Source organism: Eptesicus fuscus, chromosome 17 (genome assembly GCF_027574615.1).
Source record: "Eptesicus fuscus isolate TK198812 chromosome 17, DD_ASM_mEF_20220401, whole genome shotgun sequence".
Lineage (NCBI taxonomy): Eukaryota > Metazoa > Chordata > Mammalia > Chiroptera > Vespertilionidae > Eptesicus > Eptesicus fuscus.
The window spans coordinates 7,173,885-7,187,991 of NC_072489.1; the positions used below are offsets into that span (position 1 = coordinate 7,173,885).

General features: G+C 46.8%; 1 non-coding gene across 1 annotated transcript; it reads left to right on the top strand.

The window, feature by feature from the left end:
• Positions 1-835: 835 nt before the first annotated feature.
• Positions 836-941, top strand: LOC114229715 (U6 spliceosomal RNA). The gene has a single exon (XR_003615661.2). It is a non-coding gene; the product is annotated as a U6 spliceosomal RNA (small nuclear RNA).
• The last annotated feature ends 13,166 nt before the right edge of the window (positions 942-14,107 follow it).

The window sequence follows — 14,107 nt, forward strand, 5'->3', positions numbered from 1 at the left end:
GAAGTTAAAATGCATGAATCTATAATGATAACTGCATTGGTTATGTCAGAAATTGCTGAACACCAAATTAGTATTATTCTGAAAAAACTGGTACATAAACTGGAAGAATGGCATTTATCTGGACTTTTCTGTACAACCTGTCTTTTGGGGAGACCAACTCATTGATGGCCTAAAGTTCTTATTTATAGAACTAGAGACCCAGTGCATGAAATTCATGCATGGGGGGGGTCCTCTCAGCCCAGCCTGCACCCTCTCCAATCAGTGACCCCCTTGGGCCTAAACCAGCAGTCGGACATCCCTCTCACAATCCTGGACCGCTGACTCTTAATAGCTAACCTGCCTGCCTGCCTGGTTGCCCCTAACTGCACCTCCTCCCGCCCCGCTGGCCTGGTCACCCCTAACTGCCCCCCCTGCAAACCTGGTTGCCCCCCAACTGCCCCCTCTGCTGGCCTGGTCACCCCCAACTGTCCCCCCTGCCGGCCTGGTTGCCCCTCACGGCCCGCCCCCCGCCAGCCTGGTCACCCCACACAGCCTGCTTGTTCAGTCGTTTGGTTGTCCCTCACTAACCCCCTCTGCCAGCCAGGTCGCCCCACACAGCCTGCTTGTTCAGTCATCCCTCACTAACACCCCTGCTGGCCTGGTCGTAGGCAGCTATCTTGTGAGGGGTAATGGTCAATTTGCATATTACCTCTTTATTATATAGGATAATTCCAACCAATAAATACAGACAGAATTATTGTGCTAGAATATCATTTACAACCCTAATAAAATAATAACCCTAACAACGATCATCAATAGCTTCCAAATCCATTGGGTAAAAGAACAATATCTTACTGTACTTGCTTCAGCAGCACATATACTAAAATTGGAACATACAGAGAAGATTAGCATGGCCCCTGTGCAAGGATGACACACAAATTCGTAAAGCATTCCATGATTTAAAAAAAAAAAAAAGGAAAAGAAAGAAATGTCTTACTGAATGGTTTAAACTGACATCACCTGATCTCACTGATGAATCTTCAGAACCCAAAAAGAAAGACTCAAGCCTTCCATGCTCCTGGTGGATGCAACAGAAAATATGGCACCAACTGGTGAATAGTTTTGCAAAAAAATTCAATTCTGATCAAGCCTTTAGATCTAATTATCAACTTACACAAAATATAATAGAGAAACAACATCACAGAGTCAGCAACTCTAGGATGTGGAAAATTCTACAGGACAAATGTCTCATCAAATAAATAACAAGGACGGACGGTGAGGGAAAAAGAGGGAACTTTTGGTTGAGGAAAAAACAGGTATAGATATGGCACACATTGTTTTATATCTCTAGTGTGATAATGATAAAATGCTTACGTTTTTTAAATAGTTCATTTCTCTTAGATATACATAGTTAAACACTTATTAATGAAATGGTATAATATTTGGATTTTCTTTTAGATAACTTTGGGGGACATTAAATCAGGGATAGAGGGCAGGGGTATAAGTGAAACAAGAAAAAAAGCTGTAGCTTAATGCTTAACTTCAGTTTCCTTAATCAAAATGTCTACTCTCCACAGATATTTATAAATGTGTTATTAATTCTATCAGAGAATAAGAATCACATATGGTTGTGTGGCAATAATTTTAGTTTTAAGTTTAAGGTTATTTAAGACTAGCAGCCCAGTGCACAAAATTCATGCACGGAGCAGGGTGGTATCCCTCAGCCCAGCCTGCATGCTCTCTAATCTGGGATCCCTCGAGGGATGTCCGACTGCCCAGGATCGGGCCTAAATGGGCAGTCGGCCATCCCTCTCACAATCCAGGACTACTGGCTCCCAACCACTCGCCTGCCTACCTGCCTGATTGCCCCTAACCACTTCTGCCTGCCAGCCTGATCACCCCTAACCACTCCCCTGCCAGCCCGATTGCCCCTAACTGCCCTCCCCTGCTGACCTGGTCACCCCTAACTGCCCTCCCCTGTCAGCCCGATTGCCCCTAACTGCCCTCCCCTGCTGGCCTGGTTGCCCCCAACTGCCCTCCCCTGCAGGTCTGGTCACTCTCAACTGCCCTCCCCTGCCGGCCTGGTTGCCCCCAACTGCCTTTCCCTGCCAGCCTGGTCCCCCTCAACCGCCCTCCCCTGCAGGTCTGGTCACTCTCAACTGTCCTCCCCTGCCGGCTGGTCGCCCCCAACTGCCCTCCCCTGCAGGCCCAGTCACCCCTAACTGCCCTTCCCTGCTGGCCATCTTGTGGCGGCCATCTTGTGTCCACATGGGGGTGGCCATCTTGTGTGTTGGAGTGACAGTCAATTTGCATATTACTTCTTTATTAGATAGGGTATTTTCTAAATATTGTTTATGTGCCCTTCATCCTCAGCACAAAGATTGGCAAAACCAAGAGTTCCCTCCAACCCTAGGTCTCCTGTTGGGGAAACACCTCAACTGTAGCCTTGATGACCAGGCTGCCTCCAACCCCACTCAGGCCTGGTGTTGCAGTTTGCATGGGTTGCTCTTGGGGCAGGAAAACCCACTCCCCTGACCACTCATCTCCATGTAGAGTCTCCTTTACATCCAGCCAAGTCTTGATGGCTCAAGGCAATGTTTTCTGAGTGTTTTCTTGACATCGTATGACCCCCCCATTTATCAAATTAAATTGGAGTTTCCACGTAAATGCCTTTCCCTGCTCCTTTCGGCTAAGCCTCCTTCCCACTCCTGTTAGAACTCTTAGCCCTGTCCTTTTCCTGAAAGTCCCCTGCCTCGAGGAACAGCCTGAGACAGATTATCTGCTTTCCTGGCACAGGGGAAAACGTGGCCTCCCCCTCACCTCTAGCGACAGAGGTGTCATTGCTTGTCGACCTTGGCCAACCTGAAATCATTGCAACCAGAGAGAATGAATGGGCTGCTTAAGATTAGAGACAAAGCTGCGCACGAAGCCCTCGGTGTCTAAAGGCAGTGAGTGATCAGCGATGGAGACCTATAGCCAGTGGCTGTCCCGCTCCTGGTGAGCTGTGCCCCATCGCAGGCCTGAGCTTTGGAATCAAACGCATGTTGGTCTGGAATCCAAATCATCCTCTTACTGGATATCTTACTTCGGACAATAGTGCTTTCCGGGCCTGTTTCCTCCTCTGTGCAAGGCGCTCAGCAACTGCTCCACTGCTTTGCTGTGAAACCCACCCACCAGCCCTGAGCGCTGAGCTCGCACTGGGAGCCCTGGAAAGGTTCCTTGTGAACTGCAGAAGGGCTACTTTGACTTTGGCAGCTGAAGCTGATTGTTCTGGAACATCATGTCTGTGCTCAAAGCAAATAGTTTATTCATCTCATCTTGTTCCAGAGGTCTCTGTTTATCTTTCTGGGTTTCCAGTCTTGCTCTCGGGCCCGGAAAGCCTTTGGCCCCAGACCCCTTCAAGTTCAGGGCTCTTGCATTTAGCAGCTCACATGGCGGCAACCTCCCAGGTCACTTATCTTGATAAGGCACCGTGGGAGAGAAAGCTCTGCCAAGGACGCTCACAGCTGCCACTCTGGTGCAGAAAGCGGGAGAGCGGTTAGAAGGCTCTGCCGTTCTCTGCTCGTCTGACAATGACGAACGATCTCCTGCCAAGGCTGGGCAAGCTGGTAATTAACGATCTGGTAATGGCACCAACTGTCCGCTGCCCGGCTCGTTTGTCTTCCCGGTGTGGAGAGATTAAGAGCCGTGGATACAGTCTGGCGCTCCTGTCATTCCGCGGGTTTCCCGGTTTCTGTTGTTTTAAGGCCCGATGACCTGGAGAAGGTGCCAGTTGTGCGGGTGAAGTTGAGAGAGCTTTGCAGGAGTTCCCAGGGACATCATCGGAGGCAGAAGGACGGGAAGAGAAACAGTGTGAGCATTGATCATGGGCCAGGAATATACCAGGTCTTCAACATTTCTCCTTCCATAAAGCCTCAGGGAGGCCTTAGAAGGAGATGTGGGAGCATCACCCCCATTTGTAGGTGAAGAAACTGATTTTCAGAGAGGGCAAGGAATGTGTTTAAGTCCACATGGCTGGCGAACGGTTCACCTGAGAGTTCAACACCATCAGTTTGATTCCAAAACGATTATTCTTAGCCGCTGTGTGCATGCTCCTGAAGAAAGGCAGTATCTGCAGAATCTAAACATGTTGTTTGGAGATACATACGTACGTGCAATTATAGGTACAGTAACATACACAGAACTCCGATGTCAAGGAGGAAGAGGTGGAACCGGGGAAGAACCCAAGACAGCTTTTCAGGTTGTGTGGGCACCTCAGGAATGTTCCTTTCACATCGGGCTTCATCGCTGACCCGTGTCAATAGTATATAAAAGCTGGCCCTTCGCTAAACCTAAACAGATGCTGTCCTGGGCCAATGATTTTCACCAAAACTAAGGCAAAAATAAGTCTATCAGAATTATTGTACAGAATATTATACTAGTGCTGTTAGAGATTAGAAATTTTAAAAAAACAACAACAACGTTTTGCATGATACAATAAGATAAGGGGGCTAAGCTAAGGTGCGTGAAAAATACTCATCATTTTAGTGACTTTATTGGGGTCATCTGCCCTTTGTTCTATTTTGCAGGGATTTTTCTCTCGTCTACAGAGAGGATGCTCAGGAGACTGGAATTCCATCCCCGCTCCTGGCGCTGCCCTTTGCAGACCTGCGGGCCAGGGCCTGAGCCCCGCCCTGTTGGTGCCGCTGCCTGCCCATGGGGCGCTCCTGGAGCAATCCATTCTGCCACCCGAGCTGGGGTGGGGCGAAGCCTGTGTCCCTCTCTGCTTCTTCTTTTCAAAAAGGAAAGGTAAGCCTCCTCTGGAGAGACCCTTTCCAAGGTAAACGGCAGCCAGTGCCATTCACTGACAGGGGACACGTCCCTGCTGCAGGTACAAATCTGGCATCAGCTCCCCTTCCGCTCCCTGCTGGGAGGGCCGGCCTTGGAGGCAGACACCTCCCGGTGCCCAGCCGGAACCTGCTCGCAGGACAAACACATGTAATCGATGGAGTGAGGGTTGCTTTTAGCACCTCTGCATGTTGTGTCTCAAAGAAGTCAGCTCCCACTCGCCTGGGCCTGGGTTCTGCAGACCATGACCACTCTCTGGGTTTCCACCCGGCGTGCCCCTGTCCCCCTCCCCCCCCCCCACCACCACCACCAGTGTCTCACCTCAGACCATTTCTCCCTCTGAGTGTTATCTCAGAAGCGAGGTGGAAAGTGGCTACCGAGCAACCAGCAACCATGGATGTGCGGGTCTCCGCGTGCTTCCCATACGGGCACCAGTCAGAGATACAGCTCTCTTCCCATGGTAAATGGCTCTTGAATACATTTTTCGTTGGAGCAAGCTTTTATTGATGCTTCCATTGTGGTAAAGAAATACATTTTAATCGATTTAAGTCCAACAACATGAAAGGGAGAAAATGTGGCACCAAAACTTTCCTCTTCTATCACACTGGGATTAGTTTAGATTACCGCTCGATCTACAGTTTTCATTTTTCTAGGCTTTGTTGCCTAAATGTCTGCAGTTTTTCAACATCAAATAAAATTCTTAAATATATTTTAAAAAACCAGACTTGGTGCCAACAAATGGTATCACACCTACTAGCAAGAACAAACCCCACTCTGAGCATTCACCCCGCACACAGAGCCCGGAACACGAGGTGCTGGCGCGGCCACAGGACCCAGCCGGCCGCTTGGCTGAAGCGCAGCGCTGCCCTCCTGAGTGAGTCAGCGCTGCTGCGCTGGGTGGAGGGGACACCTTTCCTCCTCGTCGGTCTCCTCTCAGCTGACAAAGGTGAAATCAGAGTGGGACCTGGATATCATGCAGACGTCCCAGAAATGCTCTTACAAGTTTCCGTTGAGATGCAGGTAGCCCACTTGCTGATGGGCAGATGGACCAGTTTTTAGCTGTGGCGGGTGCTGCTGCGACACTTGCTGGCGGCCTTGATGGCAGCGATGCTGCAAGGCTGCCCCAGCTCAGAGGAATGACCCAGCGGTTCTCAGGGGCGGGAAGCGTTGCTTTGACCACACAATTCTCTACAAATGCAAGCACGTCCTTGCAGAGGACTTCAGGCGCTGAGCAATAAAATTGCAGCGACCTAGAATATTTGAACATGGCGCTTGGTGGAGAAGGGCGCAGGGCCCTTTGCGGAGCCTGTTGGGCCCCGTGGTCATGGGGTAGGGGTGCTCTCCCTCCTCTTTCCTTCCTTCCTGTCAGCCCTGCCCTCCCACCCAAATATTCGAGGTCCCCACCCTTCACCCCTGGCTGGTAGGTCAAGTCTGGTGACCCTGAGACTCTGAGCAGAACGCCTGTCCTCTGCCTGTGAGCAGGATGGACACCGCACGGGTCAAGGGTGCTGACTCCCAGAAGGGGGGCTCAGTGCCCCCCACAAGAAGAGGCCGAGTCGGTGGCGATGCGTTTCCTTGTCCAGCTTTGTAACGAGCATCCCAGAGCAGAGAAAAGGGTTGGGGTGCCATGTGCTCCCCACTCCCCACTGAGGACCAGGCGGAGGCAAGAGGAACTTGTGCCTCTCAGGGATTTATTGCAGCTTATTTTGGTTTGTCAGATATTAGCCTAATTAATTTCACCCATTTTTTGTTTAAGGTACGTCCTCCCGTGAGAAACACTAATCTGGCAGGTAACGCTTTGCTCTTTGGTTCCTCCACAAAGTCTTCATCCCCCTGCAAACTCCCTTCTTTCTAGTCTCCATCATATAATCAATTAACCCCAAAAGCACAAAAAGAGGTGGTGAGCCATTGTGTCTACCAAAGGCTGGGCTGTCTGGATAACTTCGCAGTGACAGCCGAGGCTCCGGTTGTAGGCCCTGCGGCTCAGCAGTGCCAGGACTTCTCCATCTATTGTTTTTAAATCAGGTCATTCTAGGTTTTCAAAAATAACTCAACTAGACAGGAAAAAATGTCTTAGATAATCATTTTGTAGCAACATCACTGCCAAGCCAGTGGGCAGTCACAGCTCCCCCGAGCTCTTATCTTATCTGCCCAAAATTATTCTTATCTGTCCCAAACTAAGGGAAGTTTTTATTTCAAGTTAGAGCAATTCAGAGAAGAAGCAATGCCCTGACCTTTGGCAAAGAACATTAGAAGTTGGGCCTCCTCCATCTCTCCGGATAGCTAAGGGTCTCTCCACTCAGAATGTTACAGGGGCCGCCGATCACTCAGAGATCCCAAACCAATCCACTTAGCCATGGGACAGAGAACACGCCAACCACACAATGGAGAAAGAATCAAGCACACATGAAGCTTCCAGGCCCATGCGCTGTGTGTCAAACACTGGGTGCCTTCCTTCCCCCAGCTTCCGGCACCGCCTTCTCTCCAGCACCTGGGACCCGGGCTTCCCTCCTCCCGCTGCCAGTAGGCACCCTGGACCCAGGCTGGCTTCCCTTGGGCTGCCCGCAGGCACCCGGGACCAGGGTTGACTTCCCTCCAGTCCCGGCTTCGTTAGGAAGGACATCCAGAATGATGTCCAGAAGACGTCCAGTCTAATTAGCATATTACCCTTTTATTATTATAGATACTGTTTTAATATTTGTGAAGTATTTTCAACAGTGTCTACAAGATGGAAAGTGACAGCACTTAAATGCTAGCTGCTATCATTTTTAAAATGTATCTTTATTGTTGAAAGTATTACAGATGTCTCTTTTCCCCCATTGATTCTTTTTCTAAATCTTTATTGTTGAAAGTATTACATAGGTCCTCCTTTTTCCCCCATTAACCTCTTCCAGCCCACTCCCATCCCCCCCCCAAACCCTCACCACCCCATCATCTGTGTCCACAGGTTATGCATATATGCATACAAGTTCATTGGTTGACCTCTTCCCACCCACACTCCCCTGCCTTCCCTCTGCGGTTCAACAGTCTGTTCATGCTTCTAGTCTCTGGGTCTATTTTTGTTTCATCAGTTTATTTGGTTCATTAGATTCCATATATGAGTGAAATCATGTGATACTTATCTTCCTCTGATTGGCTTATTTCGCTTAGCATAATTTTCTCCAGGTTCATCCATGCTGTTGCAAATGGTAAGAGTTCTTTCATTTCTATTGCCGCACTAGTAGCCCATCGCGCGATATCGTGTGCAGTAGGCCACCCGCCACTTCCACAGGAGCCGGCAGGAACCGCAGCATGGGCTGGGAGCCGCGCCATTTCCACAGGAGGTGGGAGGGACCCACACTGCTTCCGTGGGAGGCGGGCCCGCCGTCTCCTCTCCGAGCCTGCGCCTGGCCACGGAGGCTGCGGGTCGGCCCCCCGTCCCTGTCAGTGTCGGCTCTGGCTCCAGGGGGCCTGAGCCAGGCCCGGCAAAGAAGCAAGCATTCCGCCAGGCCGCTCACACTGCCCGCTCTCAGCAGCCGCTCTCCCCTCCCCCTTTCCCCCCACCCCCTCATCCCGACTTGGGGACTCCGGTGGGGCTGAGAGGACTGGGAGCCATCATCTTGTGGCTATGGGCCCCACCATCTTTGTGAGGGAGTGATGGTTAATTTACATATTACCCTTTTATTAGATAGGCTACTATTCCATTGTGTAAATGTACCACAGTTTTTTTATCCACTCATCTGCTGATGGGCAATGTTTCTAAATCTTAGCTATTGTAAATTGCACTGCTATGAACATAGAGGTGCACATATTCTTTCTGATGAGTATTTCAGGTTTCTTAGGATATATTCCTAGAAGTGGATCACTGGGTCAAGTGGGAGTTCTATTTTTTATTTTTTGAGGAAACTCCATACTGTTTATCATAATGGCTGCACCAGTCTGCATTCCCACCAGCAGTGTACTAGGGTTCCCTTTTCTCCGAATCCTCACCAACACTTGTTGTTTGTTGATTTGTTGATGATAGCATTCTGACAGGTGTGAGGTGATATCTCATTGTCATTTTGATTTGCATCTCTCAGATGATTAGTGACTTTGAGCATTTTTTCATATGTCTCTTGGATTTCCGTATATTCACTTTGGAAAAGTGTCTATTTAGGTCCTTTGCCCATTTTTTAATTGGGTTGTTTGTCTTCCTTTCATTGAGTTGTATGAGTACTTTATATATTTTGGAGATTAACCCCTTTTTGGATATATCATTGCCAAATATGTTCTCCTATACAGTGGGTTCCCTTTTCATTTTGCTGATGGTTTCTTTTGCTGTGCAGAAGCTTTTTATTTTGATGTAGTCCTGTTTGTTTATTTTCTCCTTAGTTTCCTTTGCCCTAAGAGCTGTATCAGTAAACATATTGCTATGAGAGATCTGAGATTTTGCTGCATATGGTTTCTTCTAAGATTTTTATGGTGTCCCGACTTACATTTAAGTCTTTTATACATTTTGCATTTATTCTTGTGTATGGTGTAAGTTGGTGATCTACTTTCATTTTTTTGCATGTATCTGTCCAATTTTCCTAACACCATTTACTAAAGAGACTGTCTCTGCTCCATTGTATGTTCTTGCCTAGTTTGTCAAATTTTAATTGAGCATAAGGGGTGAGTCAATTTCTGGGTTTTCTTTTCTGTTCCATTGATCTATCTGCCTGTTCTTGTGCAAGGATCAGGCTGTTTTTATTACGGTGGCTTTGTAGCATAACTTGATATCTGGTATTGTGATTGCTCCAACTTTGTTCTTCTTTCTCAAGATTGCTGCTGCTATTGGGGTCTTTTTTGATTCCATATAAATTTTTGGAGCATTTGTTCTAGGACTGTGAAATATGCCATTTGTATTTTCATGGGGATTGCATTGAATCTATAGAATGCTTTGGGTAGTATGGACATTTTAATGATGTTGATTCTACCAATCCATGAACATGGTATATTCTTCCACTTTTTTATATCTTTCTCTATCTCTTTTTTCAATGTCCTGTAGTTTTTGGAGTACAGATCTTTTACCTCCTAAGTTAAGTTTATTCCTAAGTGTCTTAATTTTTTGTTGCAATGGTAATTGGGATTGTTTTGGCTTTTTGTTTTGTTTTGGTTTGGTTTGGTTTGTTTGTTTGGTTGTTGTTGTTGTTTTAGTTTCTCTTTCTGAGAGTTCATTATTGGTGTATAAAATGCCATGGATTTTTTGGGGTGTTAATTTTGTATCCTGCTACATTTCCAAATTCATTTATTAATCTAGTAGTTTTTTATGGGGTCTTTAGGGTTTTCTATGTACAGTATCATGTCATCTGTGAATAATGAGAGTTTTACTTACTCCTTTCTAATTTGGATGCCTTTTATTTCTTCATCTTCTCTGATCCCTATGACTAGGACTTCCAGTACTATGTTAAACAAGAATGGTGAAAAAGGGCATCCATGTCTTGTTTCTGTTCTTAGGGGAAAATGGTTTTAGTTTTTTCCCATTGAATATGATGTTTTCTGTAGGTTTGTCAAATATGGCTTTTATTATGTTGAGGTATGATCCCTCTATTCCCACTTTGCTGAGAATTTTTATCAAAAAAGGGTGTTGAATTTTGTCGAATGCTTTTTCTGCATCAATTGATATGATCATGTGATTTTTGCCTTGCAATCTGTTTATGTGATGTATCACATTTATTGACTTGCAAATATTGTACCAGCCTTGCATCCCTAGAATAAATCCCACTTAGTCATGGTATATGATCTTTCTAATGTATTGCTGGATCCAATTTGCTAATATTTTGTTGAGGATTTTAGCATCTATATTCATCAGGGATATTGGCATGTAATTCTCTTTCTTTGTCATCTCTTTATCTGGTTTAGGAATTAGGGTAATGCTGGCCTCATAGAAAGAGCTTGGAAGTGTCCCTTCCTCTTGAATTTTTTTGGAATAATTTAAGAGGATAGTTGTTAGTTCTTCTTTGAATGTTTGGTAAAACTCCCCTGTGAAACTGTCTGGACCAAGGATTTTGTTTGCTGGGGTTTTTTGGGGTTTTTTATTACTGCTTCAATTCTATTGGTAGTTGTTAGCCTATTCAGATTTTTCTGATTTTTCCTAATTGAGTTTTGGAAGGTTGTATTTTTCTAGGAATATGTCCAATTCATCCAGGTTGTCCCATTTGTTGGAATAAAGTCGTTCATAAAGTCGTTCATAGTATTGTTTTTATGATCCTTTGTATTTCTGTGGAGTCAATTGTTACTGTCTATGAGTTTTCTCTCCTTTTTTTTTTTTTTTCTTAATCCTTCCACCTTTTCACCCAGCCCTACAACCCTCCCCCCTTTCTCTGTACCTATGAATTGGTTTCTATTTTGTTTTTTAGATTATTTTGTTCAGTAGCTTCCACATATAAGTGAAATCATATGGTACTTGTCTTTCTCTGACTGGCTTATAAAAGGTTTTCTACAGCTAATTCAGAAAGACTGAAGGTTTGCTGTGGGGCTCTTGCATCTGAACTGCTTCTCCTAAGAATTTTCCACTTGTAAGGCAAACAAGATGAAAGATAACTATAATTCTTTATTTTCCTTTTTTTTAATTTGTTTATTGATTAAGGTATCACATATTTGTCCTCCTCCACCCATTTCCATCCCACCCCCCTCCCCACACATGCCCCCACCCCCCTGTTGTCCTTAACCGCTGGTTGGGCTCATATGTCTGCACACAAGTCCTTTGGTTGATCTCTCCCTTTATCCCCACCCTTCCCTACCCTCCCCCCGAGGCCCGACAGTCTGATCCATGCCTCCTTGTTTCTGGGTCTGTTCTTGTTCATCAGTCTATGTTGTTCATTATTTCCCCTAGATGAGTGAGATCATGTGCTATTAGAAATACACTTATAAGAACCGAAAATGAGACAAGCAATAATGGTTATGGTGACAGGCAAATGAAATTATTTTCCTTTTTTTTAAATTTGTTTTACTTTTCAATTTCAATTGACATTCAATATTATATTAGTTTCAGCTGTACAGCAAAGTGGTTAGACATTTATAAAACGTAAAAGGTAATGTCCTCAATAAGTTTAGTACCCACCTGAAGCTATGTATGGTTATTATAATACTAGAGGCCCAGTGCATGATTGAATCATGCACGTGTAGGGTCCCCTATACGCTTTCGCTTTTCGCGGTGGAGCTGGGTGCCTGTCCGCTGGTACACCAGGCCTTTCAGAAGCCTCCAGCTCGGTGGAGGCTTCTGAAAGGCCTGGTGCCGGAGCAGACAGGCACCCAGCTCCCCCACTTTTGATGGTCCGCGGATGCTGAGGGGGGCTACCCTGCTGTTGAGAGGCGCTGAGGGGGGCTGCCGCGGACACCTGGCTACCCTGCCATTGAGAGGCGCAGCTGGGTGTCCGTGGCAGGCCCCCTCAGCGGCAGCGGTCTGGCCATTGAGAGGCACAGGGGGCGGGAGTCCCGCCCCCTGCACCTCTCAACAGCAGGGTAGCCCCCCTCAGTGGCAGCGGATCCATGCCTCTCAATGGCCGGATAGGCCACCCCGAGTCCTGCCCCCTAGCCTCCCGCCGCCCAATCGCGGGCATAGCGGAGTGATGGTAATTTACATGTTACTCTATTATTAGATAGGATGATTGACCATATTCCCCTAGCTGTCCTGTACATTCCCATAATTATTTTATAACTTCCAATTTGTATTTCTTAATGCCTTGATGAGAATTGTTTTCTTTTCTATAGTACATTATTAATATTTTTTATTTCTTTTTCTTCTTCTTAAAGAAGTTCCTTTAATATTTCTTATGTGCTAGTTTGGTGGTGATGAACTCCTTCAGCTTTTTCTTGTCTGAAAAGCTCTTTATCTCTTATTTGAATTTAAATGATAGCCTTATTGGGTAGAATCTTGGTTGTAGGTCCTTGTTTGTCATCACTTTAACTATTTTGTGCTGATCCCTTCTGGCCTGCAAAGTTTCTGTTGGGAAATCAGTTGACTGTCTAATGGAAATTCCCTTGTGAATAACTGACTGCTTTTCTCTTGCTGCTTTTAAGATTCTCTATTTTTAAACTTCGGCATTTTATTTATGACTAGAGGCCCAGTGCACGAGTTCATGCACAGGTGGCATCTGGCCAGGGGGAGGGGCCACGGGAGGTTGGCTGGCCTGGGGGAGGGACCATGGGAGGTTTGCCAGCCAGCCCCACCTCCAATCAGGCTGATTGGTTGGCCTCAGTGCACATGATAGCGACCAGTCATTCTGGTCGTTCGGATGTTCTGATTATTTGGCTTTTATATATATATATATATATATAGATGTGTCTTGGTCTGGGCCTCTTTAGGTTCATCTTGTTTAGGACTCTCTGCACTTGCTAGAATTGTATGTCTATTCCCTTTACCAGGTTGAGGAAGTTTTCAGTCATTATTTTTTTCTTTTTTTTTTTTTTTTTTTTTTTTAATTTCTTTATTGATTAAGGTGTCACATATTTGTCCTCATCCCCCCATTCCCATCCCACCCCTCTCCCCACGCATGCCCCAATCCCCTGTTGAACTTAACCGTTGGATAGGCTTATATGCATGCATACAGGTCCTTTGGTTGAACTCTCCCCCTCCCCCCACCCTCCCCCTACCCTCCCCTATCCTCCCTCTGAGGCCCGATAGTCCGATCGATGCCTCCTTGATTCTGGTTCTGTTCTTGTTCCTCAGTCTATGTTGTTCATCATTTCCTCTAGATGAATGCGATCAAATGTCACTAGATATATACTAATAAGAACTGAATGTGAGACGAGCAATAATATTTATGCTGACAGGCAAATGAATCAATCTGTAGCGAGCTTCCCCCTGGACCAACAGTTCTTTTGAGACCCAATTTCGATGTCCAGTAGTTCCTTATGTGTACATGTCAGCACTGACCCCTCAGCTCTGGATGGTGGACAAATGGTGGTAATGGAGGTCCGACTCCCTCTGGTTTGGTCTCGGCCGAACCCAGGGGCACGGCGTCACCTGGACTAAGGGGCACGTGGCCTCACCCATATCCAAGGGGCGCGTGGTCTCACCCGGGCATGGGACCCAGCCTCACCCGGATGGATCCAGGGGCGCACGGCCTCACCCGGACCCAGGATCTGGCTTCACCCGTACCCAGGGACACTTGGCCTCTCCCAGACCCAGGGGCACGTGGCCTCACCCGGGCTTAGTTGCACAAGGCTTCACCTGGATCCAGGGACACATGGTCTCACCCGGACCCAGGAACGTTTGGCCACTCCCAGACCCAGGGCCACTTGGGCTCACCCGGGCCTAGGTGCACGAGGCCTCATCCGGATCCAGGGACGCATGGTCTCA